Source organism: Sciurus carolinensis, chromosome 4 (assembly GCF_902686445.1).
Source record: "Sciurus carolinensis chromosome 4, mSciCar1.2, whole genome shotgun sequence".
Classification (NCBI taxonomy): Eukaryota; Metazoa; Chordata; class Mammalia; order Rodentia; family Sciuridae; genus Sciurus; species Sciurus carolinensis.
The window spans coordinates 137,340,353-137,353,823 of record NC_062216.1 but is presented as its reverse complement, the minus strand read 5'-3'; the positions used below and the strand labels follow the sequence as shown (position 1 = coordinate 137,353,823).

Below are 13,471 nucleotides of genomic sequence, written 5' to 3'. Positions count from 1 at the left end.
CAAATCAAAGGACCCCCCTCCCCACAAGAATTTCTCTCTCTTCTGAAAATTCTTGATCCCATGGTAGCCGGCATACTACTCTTCTTGCTGAACTCTCCTTTGTTCCCTGTTTTCCCTTTGAGCATAAGCTGATACTCTTTCATTTCTCTTTTCCTCTTCCCCAATACCCTCACAGACATATTTAATGAGTTTGTCAATTTGATATTATTTCAACACCTTTAATAGAATTTTTCTCTGGGCTCTATTTCTCAGACATTCTATAATGCAACCTTAGGCTTCCATTATTATCATTCCCTCTGTTAAGCAAAGTTTCTGACCACAGACTCTGGTACTGGAATGCATTGTCTTTATCAACTCTAGTGTCACTGGTGCCAGTTTCAAACATGTAGAACTGTTTCTCCCAAAAACATATCAACTCAGATCAATTCAGTAATTAGTTTTCTCCAGGTACAGAGACCCAATGGGCAAGTTTTGCTGAAACCTAAGTGTAGCCCCATGTGCTGTATTATAAGGCCACAACAGCCTCGGCCCTTCTATACTTCATTGTAACCACTGAACCCATTCTTTTCCTTTTAAGCTTGTCTTGTGCTATAATTTCAGCTTCTTGGACCATAGAGTTATAAAATCTGGGGCTACCTTTCATTCCTTCTCTATCTTCCTCAAATAGCTATCTGATCTCTGTTGTAATGACGTCCTCAATGTTAAAGCATTCTTCCTATAACTGTTCAAGCTGTTTAATCACACCATCCTCTTCATTAAAAATCTTGAGTGGCTTGCATCTCCAAACCCACAATGTTATTCACAGTCCTGTCCTGAGTCATGTGTCTCCCCAGCTCATGGTAGATACTCACTATTCCTTACAGGAAATTTAAAACGCTGTGTCTTTGAATAGCTATCTGAAATGTCTGCCCCTTCCCCACATTTTTTTCCTTCCTCACTTTAAGCCTGGCTATAAGTCGCCTCTTCCCTGAAGATTTTACTGATGATTTTCCTTAATTAGAGCCTTCAGACAAATCTTCCTTGGCCTTGCAGCATTTTCTTTTGTACTATATTTCTTTTCTGGTATTGGAGAACTTCTGTGGTACTCTAAAAACTGAAAAACAATATTCCTGTGAGAAAATGTGTTTTGAATTCAGAAGTATGGGCTTGAAGATGAACTTTGGGAAGCCCATTAACTTGCAAAATGGAATGTCCTTCATTACAATTCCATGCTCTTATATCCTAGAACAGTGTTGCCCCCTTCTTTCCTTAGGCAGTTCTAATGTCAAATTATACTAACTCCATAGAAATATAATTGCCAAACAGCTGGCTGTAAGTAAGGATCCTTTTGTGTGAGATAGAAAGGAGCCATTAACAGTTTTTTGTATTTACAATGGGAACTAGAAAGCAGCAGTTCAAAGCCGAATAACACAAGATGCCTACAGTTTTTATCTTGACAATTTTGCATAATGATAGTGTCCTCTTTCATAACTACCACAGTGACCTTGGGCCCTGGTGACCATGGTCTTTCCATTCCAGCCAAAGATAAGAAATAGACTCCTTTCAGCAGTGTCTTTCAATGCTTTCTGGGCCAGAACGCAGCGTCTAAGTAACTTCAGGTATTATTCTTTTCATCCTTTCTTCTTTGGATAATGTTCACTGAATTTCAACTTACAGTGTTGGATAAAGAGAGTACTAATTATATCAATTAGGGCTCTAAACTTCAACCAACTGAAAGCACATTTTCAAATGGTATAAATTATTGGCTTAGAAGATGGAAAAGTTCAGAAGTGGGGCCATAGAACCCCCAATGTTTTATCTTTGAGCCATTTTATCCATGTCACAATATTTCTCCCAGATTCTGTGGCTCAGGATGGCCAATTGATCTCCTTCTGGCTCTTAGATGTAAGCAGAAGTGATGTGTGTAACTCTGTAGCATATCTTTAAAACAGTGGTTCTCAATGTGGGAAATGTCTGGGGACATTTTTGATTGTTATAACTTGGAGGGTGAATGTTGTAGAAATCTAGGGGTAGAGGCCAGGGGTTCTGCTAAGCATCCTATGACATATATGAGAGACCCCAACAGAAAAGAATGATGAGGACCAGAATTTAATAGAGCTGAGATCCACAAACTCTACCTTAAAATAAACTCTTGTTCTCCACTCTTCTTTTTTCTTATAACTGAAACAAGGAGGTGATGGTAGGGTGGTGAATGAGTTTTTGCCTAGCAATATCAAGACAATACTCTAGGGGACAGCAGAACAAGATAGGAAGATCCTGTGTCCCTAAATGACCTCTTGCCCAAACTGCCTACCAATCTTGGCTACTCACCTGCATCTGGGCATGAGAAAGCTAAATAATTTTTTAAAAAATGGTCTTTTTGAGCTCCTGTATTTTGGGGTCTCTTTGTTACAGCAGTTCAAACTGTTCCCTACCTAATACAAATTCAATAAGATCAACAAGTTCCAGGTGTGCCTGTGTCTCTGCTCTGTTTTCTCTGAAATCCTCCTAAAATTCCACATGGTTACCTTCCCACCTTTCTAGTTTTTCCTCTTCAGAGAAAGCAAATAACAGCACCAATTATAAGACTCATACCATCACACACTACCACGTAAGGGAAAGGAGAGTCTACACCCAGAGTTCCCAGGGACGGTCTCTAACTGAACTAACATGAGTGAAGTGCTTGCTCTGGATTAATCCCTGTGTGTTAAAGAGAATGTGATGAGCCAGGTGTGCCTAAACCTGAGTTGTGTATCTATCCTCCAATAGATTAAGGGAGCCAGGAAGACCTACTTTGAGTTTGGGGTATGCTCAACTCTATTTGAAGGTTAAGGCTAAGAGTAGAAGAAAAGGAACAGGAATCAGAAGATTTTTACCAAATGAATTGGGAATGGAAGATAGGAGTCAACCAATTATTGTTTACATAGTTTCTCAACCTACGGTTGCCAGGATTCTATCTCTGCCTAAACTTGGAAATCTGCATATACTTATTTGCCAAGAGACTTTTTTTTTCCATTTTAAATCAGATTCCTAGAAATGAACAATCAAACATTTGTATAAAGTGGCCAAGCAGTAGCAGAGACAGCTGAGTTAAAACATGGTAGATTTAGGATTCAGTTTCTTTTGCCAACTGTAGTTTTTTTCTTATGCACTTATCAACTAACCCTTATTCCATCAGGAAGCCAATCACTGAACAGTACACAAATAATTAAATAGCAATAAGATTCACAGAGCAAACAATTTCCATTTCCTTCTCTGGCAGTTTCAACATATTTACTTGAGGGAATCTTTATAAATAATTTACAAGTACTTAGAGAAGACTACATTAAAGAGTTTATGTGTCTTTATAGTCTAGAATGTCTGTATAGATTAAAATGCTCCCTGTAATGCTATAGTAAGGTTGCAGCATTAAAAATATATTCTGTGAAAATTTTCTACATGAGCAAACAATTTAAAAATAAATTTACGTTAGTTAAGTGCAGTGCTCCCTAGAAGAAAATACCATTACATAAGTGACTACCACAGAGAAAATCAACCCCATTTTAATGAGACAGATCATAAAATAGCAAAGGCTGATTTAGTTCATTAATGGTGGCAGAGTGCTTTGAAGAGACAAAAGACATAAATGCAAAATACTGTTATTATGAACTAAATGGAAAGCATTTCTCATGGTGGTGGGGGAAACCACTAAATTCCAACCGTCATTTCTAACATTGTCAAATTGTCTTCACGTGACTGCAAGCCTCTTGGCAAAAAATGTGGGAATGGATGTACAAAAAGTGAAGAAGGAGGAGACATAAAGAAAGGTTTCACAGACAGGGTGGGCTGATGGACAAGTGAGAGAGCAGTGTGTGGTTTGAGCTCCATACTTGGTAGAGGAAGCAGTGCATTTTGTTTACATAATTTGAATTTCTTCTGTCTCTGTTTTAAGGAGAAATTCCTCATCTGTAATTCAAGCTTATTTCTCCTGTACTTGGAAAATCTCTCAAAAAGGGCAAACAGATGAGAGTAGGAACAGTAGTAATTATGTTTGAGACTTTTTGGATGATAACAAAGAGTTTGGTGGAATGACCAAGGATAAACTGTATGAGCTGATTAACAAAAACAAAAACAAAACAAAAAAGTCAAATGATTCAGTAAAGCAAGCAAAATTTCAAAGAGCAAATTTGACATGATTTTTATTCCCCCTCTGGAGATTTGGGTTTAGCCTTTTATCTGTGCCAAGTCACCAGTAAGATAGTTCTTTTTTTTAATTTTTATTTATTTTTTTTATTATAACTGTGAATTTATTTGAGTAAAACTCAGGGTAATGTTAGCTTGTCTTGGATATTTCTAAGAGATGCTACTTATTAGTCATGTCCTATGAAAATTTTTTTAGAATGCCCTAGCATGAACCCTATATAGCATTGTGAGGTTTCAATATATGATCACACCACAAAATGATGCTTTGTTCAACAATGATCTGCATGTATCGTGATGGTCCCATAGATTATTAATGGAGCTGAAAGGTTCCTGTGATTTAGTGATGTTGTATTTGCCATAATGTTGTAGTGCACTGCGTTGCTTGTGTTTGTGGTGATTCTGGTGTCAGTCCACCACACTGTCAGTAGTGTTAAAGTACAGCGCATGCAATTATGTATAATAAGGAATACTCAATAAGAGGTGACTGTTATTGGAGTATGTATTTACTATACTATATTTTTATCAAGATAGTTCTTAAATACATTAAACATTTCCAACTTGATGAAAGAGCATGGGTAAAGTTGCTGGGATTTTTAAGTACATGTAATAGGACAAATGGCTACCACTCCTGATCCACATCAAGACAATTTCCAGGAAATTCAACATGAATTCAAAATGAAATGAGAACAATTGGGAATGGAGGTGCTCTCACATGTCACATGCCTAACTGTGGCTCAAGGTCTCCAAGGAAGTTACCTCAGCCTCCCCAGTTCTTGAGTTGCTTTACCCAGAATCAGTTGACTCTTATTAGCTTCCCATTCCTTGCATGTACTTGCTTTAAAACATCTACACATCTTCTAGAAATTGTGCCAGCTAAGCATGAGGAAGTTTATGGACAGAAATGATCTTAGGATAATGTTGGGAATACTTTTAGAAGGAGTACAGAAATTTTTCTTCATTTCCTCATTTTGAGTCATTTTAGAACGAGTTCAGGTTCTGTGTAAATCTAGGGTGGGAGGTAATGGCTTCCAAGTTTTCTTAGTTGGAAATCTCCCAGTGCTGCTTTCTCAGCTTGAAAAAGAAAACATATTTATCTTTTGGGGGTCTTGTTTTCCCTTTGCTCCCCTGCTTCCTGTCCTAAAGTGACTGACGCTGCTGAGCCTATGGACCTGAAAGAGGATGAACACTTGCACCTTTGATTTCCCCATTAGAAAAAGAGATGAATTTTTTTTTAAGGTTCGTAAGACTGTTGATAATGCACATATCCTACCTTTGGTTTGGGATTTTGCAGCATGAATAATGCATGTCCTAAACTAAAAAACAAACTTTGGTTTGATCACCTTGGTTGGCTTATTATTAAGTTTTTTTATTTGAATGCTGATTTCCCTTATCCTTTCAGAGAGATATTTCATTTGGTTCATTGATGGCCAAATATGGTTCTCTTCATAAAACTGCAAAACTCTGAAATAAGCTGGCTTCTGTACATCAAGAAGATAAGTAGCTTTGCAGGAGAGACCAAGGTCTAAAAAATAAAAATAAACTATGGCTTCACTATAATACTGCGTATAGGAAAATTACATGGAGTAATACAATTCTGTGGTGATTTTACTGTTTTTCATGAAGTAAATTTGTAATGAAAGTCAATCATCTCACATCAGTATTTCAGACCTCAGTAAAAACTACAGCAATGTTATTGCATATACTTATTTCTCTGGAACTGACATTACATAAGATACTTTGTCCCTGATATGTGTTAGTCAAATTCCTTATGTAGAAAATTTGGTTTCTACGAATGGTTTAATTCTTTGAAAGACTCACATACTAAATGGCCACAGAGATGGCCCAGAGGAATGAATGTGAGAACAGGTCATGTCTTTCCCACATTTTCCATTTCCTTAAAAAACAGACATTCTGCCAGGCTGATAGTTTAAATGGTTATTCCATTTTTCTTGTTATTCCCCTACCTCTGTAGTTCAGAGTTCACTCACTCACTCACTCATTCACTCACTCAAGATCCATTATGTACCAGGTACTTATTTTTCAGCCAGTGAATTGTTCAACACTGTCTTCCCATGCTCGATGCAGAGAGGCACAGAGAGGGAACAAGAAAATATTTTCTAAATGACTGCATGAATCAGTGAAACCTAAGTGTCTCTGGAGGCGCTCTAGGGACCACAAGAGAATCAGGATGTAAAGAAAACTGTAGAGTTCAGTTAGTCCTTCAAAAAACTTGGAATGTAGTTGGGAAGAAAAGACATACATTTCCGAAAACCTAAGCTTACACTGACCTGCCTATTTTTGTAGTAGGAACCATACTTGAGGACAGTGTGTATTTTCTTGCTGCAGATGCCTTTCACTCAGTAGAAATGTCTACCTCTCCCTCTGACTCCACATATAGATGTACAATTTTATGAAACATAAATGCAGTGACAAATGGACAGGGTTTATATGTATGCAGGGAGGAAAAGAGGTCACTAGATGGAATGTCTTCCTTTGAATTTATTTTTCTCCTTGGCTTTTCCCAGTCTTCCTGTTCCTAATAGAAATTTACGATTACCCTAATGTGATTTTCATGAATAGGAAATCTGTACATCTTAAGATAGTTTCAGTGAAATGGGATTTTGTATGATAATGTGGAATTTTATAAGCCACAGGACCAAACCTGCTTGTAATATTCACTCAGATTAAGAGTACAAAGGTAAGCCCATGTGCCACATGACTAGTTAAAAGTTATAAATTAAAAATGCAAATTGTTAAAATATATATTTTATATTTGCATGTTTTGACAAATAAACATTTATAATGACCAGGGAGTGCAGTTCTGCACAGGGAATGCTCAGGGGCCTGGGCGGTGCCCCCCCACCCCACCGTGTACCCTGTAAGAAGTTTCACATACACTTGTGGACACCCCAGCCTGTACGTATTCTCCACTCTTCCTTAGCCACCCCTTAGATATCGTCTTAGACATGGAGTATGCCTATCTTTAGACCCCCATGCCTCTTCTTAAGCTTCTATTCAACCCCTCTTTAATTAAGCTCAGTTCTAATATCACTTTTCATGAAAATTCTTTTGGTTTTTTGGTACTGGGGATTGAACGCAGGGGTGCTTAACCACTGAGCCACATCCCCAGCCCTTTTTATTTTTATTTTTGAGACTGGGTCACACTAAGTTGCTTAGAGTCTCACTAAGTGGCTGAGGCTGGTTTTGTATTTGTGATCCTCCCACCTCAGTTCCTGAGCTGCTGGGATTACAGATGTGCATCACCACAACCTGACCTTCAAGGAAATTCTCTTGACTGCTAGTTCAGCATCCTCTTTGATAGTCCTCATAAAATCTTACTTCATTCTTACATTTGTGTGATTTATAATGTGCTTTTCCTCAATAAGCTCTAGGCCTCCTAAGGACAGAGATCACTTCTACTGTGAACAGTTCCCCCATCATATCTTGGCACCAGCTGTGAACCTGATGGTGCACGTGTAGGTTCACAATAAGCACTTCTAATTGAGTAAGTGTTTTCTGGTTTATTCTCTTAGCATGTTTGAGTGAAGGCTCTCAGTGGTGTGGGGACTTCTTGAATGCTGTCCCTGGAAACCTGAAATCTCACAGGGATTGTTTGTTTACTGGATACTGAAAAGATGACTGATGGAACTTGGCCAAAATAACTAATTTATCAAAAAGCCCCCTCTCTGAGTTTCTCATTAGGAATCTCTAACAGGTATTCTACCAACTGAATAGACCAGCTGGAGTAATAGTAGGGAGTTAACAGTTTTAACCAGAAATCTTCAACAAATTTTTGTTAGAAACACAAATATTAATGTTCTGCGGTTGTACCTTTTTTTTTCACCTGCCTTATCACTTTTTGATGGTTTCCTGGAGTGAGCAGTTCTGCAGGTTATCAATATTAGATTGCCTCCATCATGCAACATCATAAATCATAGAGGGCATCAATGACGTGAATCAGATGGCTAGCAGTTAAGGACATTTGTTTTTTTTAAACAGGGAATAAAGCACTGGAATCTTCCAGAAGAAAAACTGTTCCACCTCATTTTCAGAAGATCATGCCCTATTTGCAAAGCAAATTTATCTAATGAAAGGCTGTGAAATGTGTTTTTTCCCCTTGAATAACTGCCTGTGGTATGGATGAGGTTAGAACACTCTGTTCACATTCTTCCCAGTTTAGCTTCAGGGTGGGAAGTGTTGTTAGGGCTAAATGCTGAGCAGAGCCATCTCTAGGAGTAAAGATTAGACAAGGAGGAAATATCTGAGGCAAGCTCATGATTTGCCTGGAAAGTTCATCTAAGAGAGCACAGAGTGAATTAACTTGGTGGAGCTGGGCAGAGGCAGAGGTCTGATTTTGAATCTTGTCTGGAGCTACTCTGGGTGATTGGGATTCCAAGTCTGGTTTCAAAAGGCTAATTCTCATTAGGCAGTGCTGGATGTGGACATACTTCAAACAACTCACAACTTGTTACTTAATCCGAAGGCCACTTTAGAAGGATGGTTAAAAGCCTTTATTGAGTAAATGAATAAGAGGGTTGACAAAATGTTCTAAGAGAAGCTACCATTTATGGGCTCTGAATTACAAGGGTTCTGAGTTATAAGCTCTCTGTTTTTCATGCCACTTTTGGGAAACAATACAAACGAATCAAAGGCCATATGCGATAAGCATTATTAATGCCTTTTAGGTAAAACTGTTTCTAATTCTACTCTGATTAATGGAGAGAATTCAACATGTTATACAATCAACTTGACCTATTTTGGATAACACTTGGCTAATATTGTTATTTGCTGCTTCTTTGAGCATAATTAAAGAATGGAATTTTTATAAGTGCACATTAAAGCAGCACCAAAAATTTCTGTAAAAAAAAAAAAAGAAAAGAAAAGGAAGCAGTAGAAGCATTAATCTCTATGAAGAACAAGACAACGATTAATGGAAAACACTTAAAAATTCAAAAAGCCAGATCTACATGTAATCACAAAAAACACATTTCCCAGAAAACTGGGAGACCAAATAGAGGTTAGAGTGCAGACTTTGTGGAATAATTTTGAGGGAATCAAATAGGTATTGAGTAGTCATAGTTTCTTTATGAAATATTAATGGCAAGTTTATAAAACTTGGTCCTCACCAACCACTTGTCAGTCACACTTCAGCACCCCTAGAAAATGCTCAAAATATAGATGCTGAGCAAGGGAGGAAAAAACCACCAAAAAACAAAAACAACTGTGCAAATGGGAAAAAATGTTAGCACTGCTGAAAAAAATCAGCGCAATCATGGTCATGCATTTAAACTTGCAGGAGAGGAAAGACGTCAATGTATCTCTGCCTGGTGTTTGTACTGCCTTTTTTGCTCTTGGAATGCTTAGAGACAGCTAGAATTTCACAAAAACCTTTGCAAATCCTAATTATGAGCAAATCTATGTACACACACCACACATACACATACACAGACTACAGTACAGCTATGGCATTTGTTTGTAAAAGCATTTTCGGGGAAAGAGTGTGATTCATGTGTAAGGCTCTCTCTGTGGCTAGTTGTTTTCTGGCAGTGCAGAAATTCCTCTAAATAGGTCATCATAATACTGATAGTCATCTCTGCAGTAACCAGCTTTCAAGGCAACTGGCTGAGGATTGCATTTCTGGAAGGGGAGAATTATATTAGAGACATGCTAGTGGCAAAAGAAACTGCAAGCTACTGCCATGCAATTCCTTTATAAGCACAGTATTTGTCAGATATTCTCTTCATTATCTGAGGTGAGCATGATTTACTTGGTGGGACATTTATAGGCACTTGGAGTTTCCAGTGTGAACCCAGGGCCTGTATCTTGGCAGAAGTCTAGGGGTAGGATATGGCTACCAAATTCTTAGAAGTACTCCAAAGTTTTAAGTCCTTGAACTTTGTTTTTAACCAAAAGCAATCAACTAAGTTTCTGAGTGATACACTGTGTCTCTTAACCCTGATCTCCCTCTCTGACCTCCTTCCCTGCCCCTCTGAGTCTCATTGGTGCATTGACAAAATCTTAAGATCTCACGAATTACTCCCAAATCTGGAGAGAAGCTAACTGAATGACCCTCCTTATTTTGACCCTCTTATCTAAAGGGAGGTGGATCGGCTACTGGGCAGAAATGGCTTCTTCTTTCTCACATCATGTATATCAGAAAAGATCCCATGTTGAACAGAGACTCACAAGAAAGGAGGTTTTTATCTCGTATTGTTCACATGCCTTATTCCTGTTGCTTAGAATAAGAATAGTGCCTTGAAGGGGAGACTCAATAAAAACTTGTTGAATGATTGGAAAAACCTGAACAAAACCTAGAGCGTTCTCCTTCATGGTAGGTAGGTGTCCTGATTGAAGGAAGGAGTTTAAAAAGGTTCAGAACATCTAACACAGCCCAGAGCAGGAAGGGGATCACAGGAGTCCTAATCCATATGATGTCACACAGCGGCAGCAGCTTGTCCCTCCCCTCTCTACCCCCTTCTCCATTCCCTTCAACTTCGGCACAGTGGACGGTATCCACAATCATGTCCTAAATCCACAGCTTGAGGGAAAGCAAGGGAAATGGAATCAGCTCAAGTCATCAGAGCTGGGGGCCCGGAGAGAACTGTTCAGGTATGAACCAGCGAGGGGAAAACACTGACAAATACCCAACACGCTAAGGCAACGCTCCCAAACAAAAGCTAACACAGCCAATGGATCCTTAAAAGGAAGGAACGTGGTATTCAAAAGAATGACAAAACCCCCACTTTTAAAGAAAACATAATCCCAAGAACAAAACAAAATTCCTCAGAAGTGCTTTGTACCATGATTCAAGTTAATGAGAACACAAACACAGAAAAATATGACCTCAAAGGTGAGACAATGGATCAACAGGAAGGGTGCAGAGCTAAGAGGTTGGGGACAAAGACAACATTGCAGAATGAATTAATAAAGTTGATATAGCAAGGAACAAAACAGGACTGCAAATAAAATCACTGACCTAGAAGAATGGTTTGTAAATACAAGGGATCAAAGGAATTAGAAGGCAATGAATTGGAGTTCAAAGCTCTGAACAGGAGGGAAATTGTTGTTACTGAAGGGGATCTGATAACTGCAACAGGATGGGCGCGTGCTGCATGCCTGTGATCCCAGTGGCTCCAGAGGCCGAGTCAGGAGGATTGCAGGTTTGAGGCCAACCTCAGCAACTTGGCGAGGCCCTCAGTAATTTAGTGAGACCCTGTCTCAAAATAAAATTTAAAAAAGTGTGGGGATGTGGCTCAGTGATAGAGGGCCCTGGGTTTAATCCCCAGTACTAAAAAACAAACAAAAACAAAATAATAATAACAACAAACAGATGAAACGGGAAGCATTTATAAATGTCATGCAAGGAAGGACACTTCATTAAAGAGGAAGAACAACCACATTTGCAGACTGAAAGAAACTGACCATGTTTTGGGAAATATCAATAACATGATAATTAATATAACAAACATCTCTGATTGAAGATACTCCTCTAGCATTTAGGCAGATAAAACAAGTCACATATAAAGAAGCAAAAATTGGGCTGGCTTCAAATGTCTCCACAACATCCAGCATGAAGGCCATATGTATGCTAAGCCACATGTCAACCCAGACTTTCCATTGTGAAAAAAAATTTCAGCCAAGGAAGACCATATAATTGGGTCTTGGGAATTTCTGGTCACAATGGTTAGGAATAAGGATGTAGCCAACCGCTGAATACCTATCCTAGCATTTTCCGAAGTGCGTCCTATGAACTCTAATCCTATGAGGTATTCTTTGAAACAGGGAACTGTGGTCAAACAGCTTAGAAACACAGATTCTTTACAAGTCCTGCCTTAGAGATTTAAAACCCACATCAGTATATGAAAGAATGTGAGACGTTACAGAAACCTTTCTTGTAGACTTTTTTTTTTTTTTTCCTTTTCAGTACTAAGGATTGAACCCAAAGCCCCTGGCCCACATCCCCAGCTCTGTTATCTTATTTATTTATTTTTATTTTGAGACAGGATCTTGCTAAATTTCCCAGACTGGTCTTAAACTTGTCATCCTTCTGCCTCAGACTTCAGAGTAGCTAGGATTACAGGTCTGAAACATATTTTTTTTTGAGGGGGGGCATGCTGGGGATTGAACCCAGGGCCTGGTGCATATGAGGCAAGCACTCTACCAACTAAGCTACATTCCCAACCCCTGAAAACACATTCTTAAACTCAGTATTTTTCCTGGAAACGAGTCTTACTTCCTAGAACACCTGTTCATATCTTGTTGAAAAAGTCACAGATCCCATCTGAAGAAAGTTTTATCTACCATAACAGAGGGGGAAAGATTTAATAACTATCAGAACAGTAACCAATCTAAAAGTAATTCATACTTATGAGTGGTCCCACACTGCAGGACATAATGAGATTTTATTATTCATTCATCCATTTGTTGTAAAAGAATGAAATCTTAAATCTGATTTCAGGAAGGGAAAAGGACTCCCGAGAGCAGCTGCGGCAGGACCACTTTGAAAGTATTAGCAGCACGATTGCCTCCTGAAGCAGCTGTTTCTAATCTTTAAGCCCAGGCTCCACTTCACACCTACTTTGTTTAAAGAAATGCACCTTTGAGCTGCTTTACCACCCTGAAACTCTGGACGTGGCAGAACTTCAGCTTAGTGCAAAATGAGAGAAATTCTAGAAGGTGTTCTGAAACCGAACACTGTTTTCTCTTCCTCAGGGAACCAGGAACAATGTAACTGAGACAGCAAAAGAGTAAATACTTCTTATTCCAGAAGAAAAACAAAGCCACCAGGACTTGGCCATACCTTTCCCTCCTCCTCAGTATTTCTCTGATTTACATAAGCAGTTTAGGAGGGTGTGAGACGCCTTCTAATCAGATTACAGGCCGCTGCCCCAGAATGCTTGGCTGTCTACGCACATCATGCCTCTTTTATGCTACTTTGAACTGGAAAAAGAATTTCAAAATTCAAGACTGACTTGTCTCTATTTCCTTCCCTTCTTGTTAGGAGACAGAAATGTGTGAGGAATGCGGAATAGAAAAGTGGGAAGGAACTTTCAGATAGTGTTATTTATCTGTCCTTCTAGGAGACTGCCAGGAGCTGATCAAGGTGAGCGAGTGGGTTGAAGAGTAACTGACTTAGAAAAGGTCACAGGATTTCCAGGAGCAAAGAGGAGAGGGACCCAGGAACTGGAATGATATGGAAAGGGCAGCAATTGCCAAGATATGCTGCCCTCTTCAGGATTTTTAAGAAAAAAATATTTAGCAGTCTGTCCACCCATGTGGCAAGGTTGTGAACAGTGGGCAGATTCACACA

The 13,471-nt window shown here is 38.9% G+C and overlaps 1 protein-coding gene and 1 non-coding gene across 6 annotated transcripts in view; both read right to left on the bottom strand.

The window, feature by feature from the left end:
* Syt1 (synaptotagmin 1) overlaps window positions 1-13,471 on the bottom strand; it is a 512,448-nt gene that overhangs the window by 12,600 nt on the left and 486,377 nt on the right. The window lies entirely within an intron of this gene.
* Window positions 12,264-12,340, bottom strand: Trnam-cau (transfer RNA methionine (anticodon CAU)). The gene has a single exon. It is a non-coding gene; the product is annotated as a tRNA-Met (tRNA).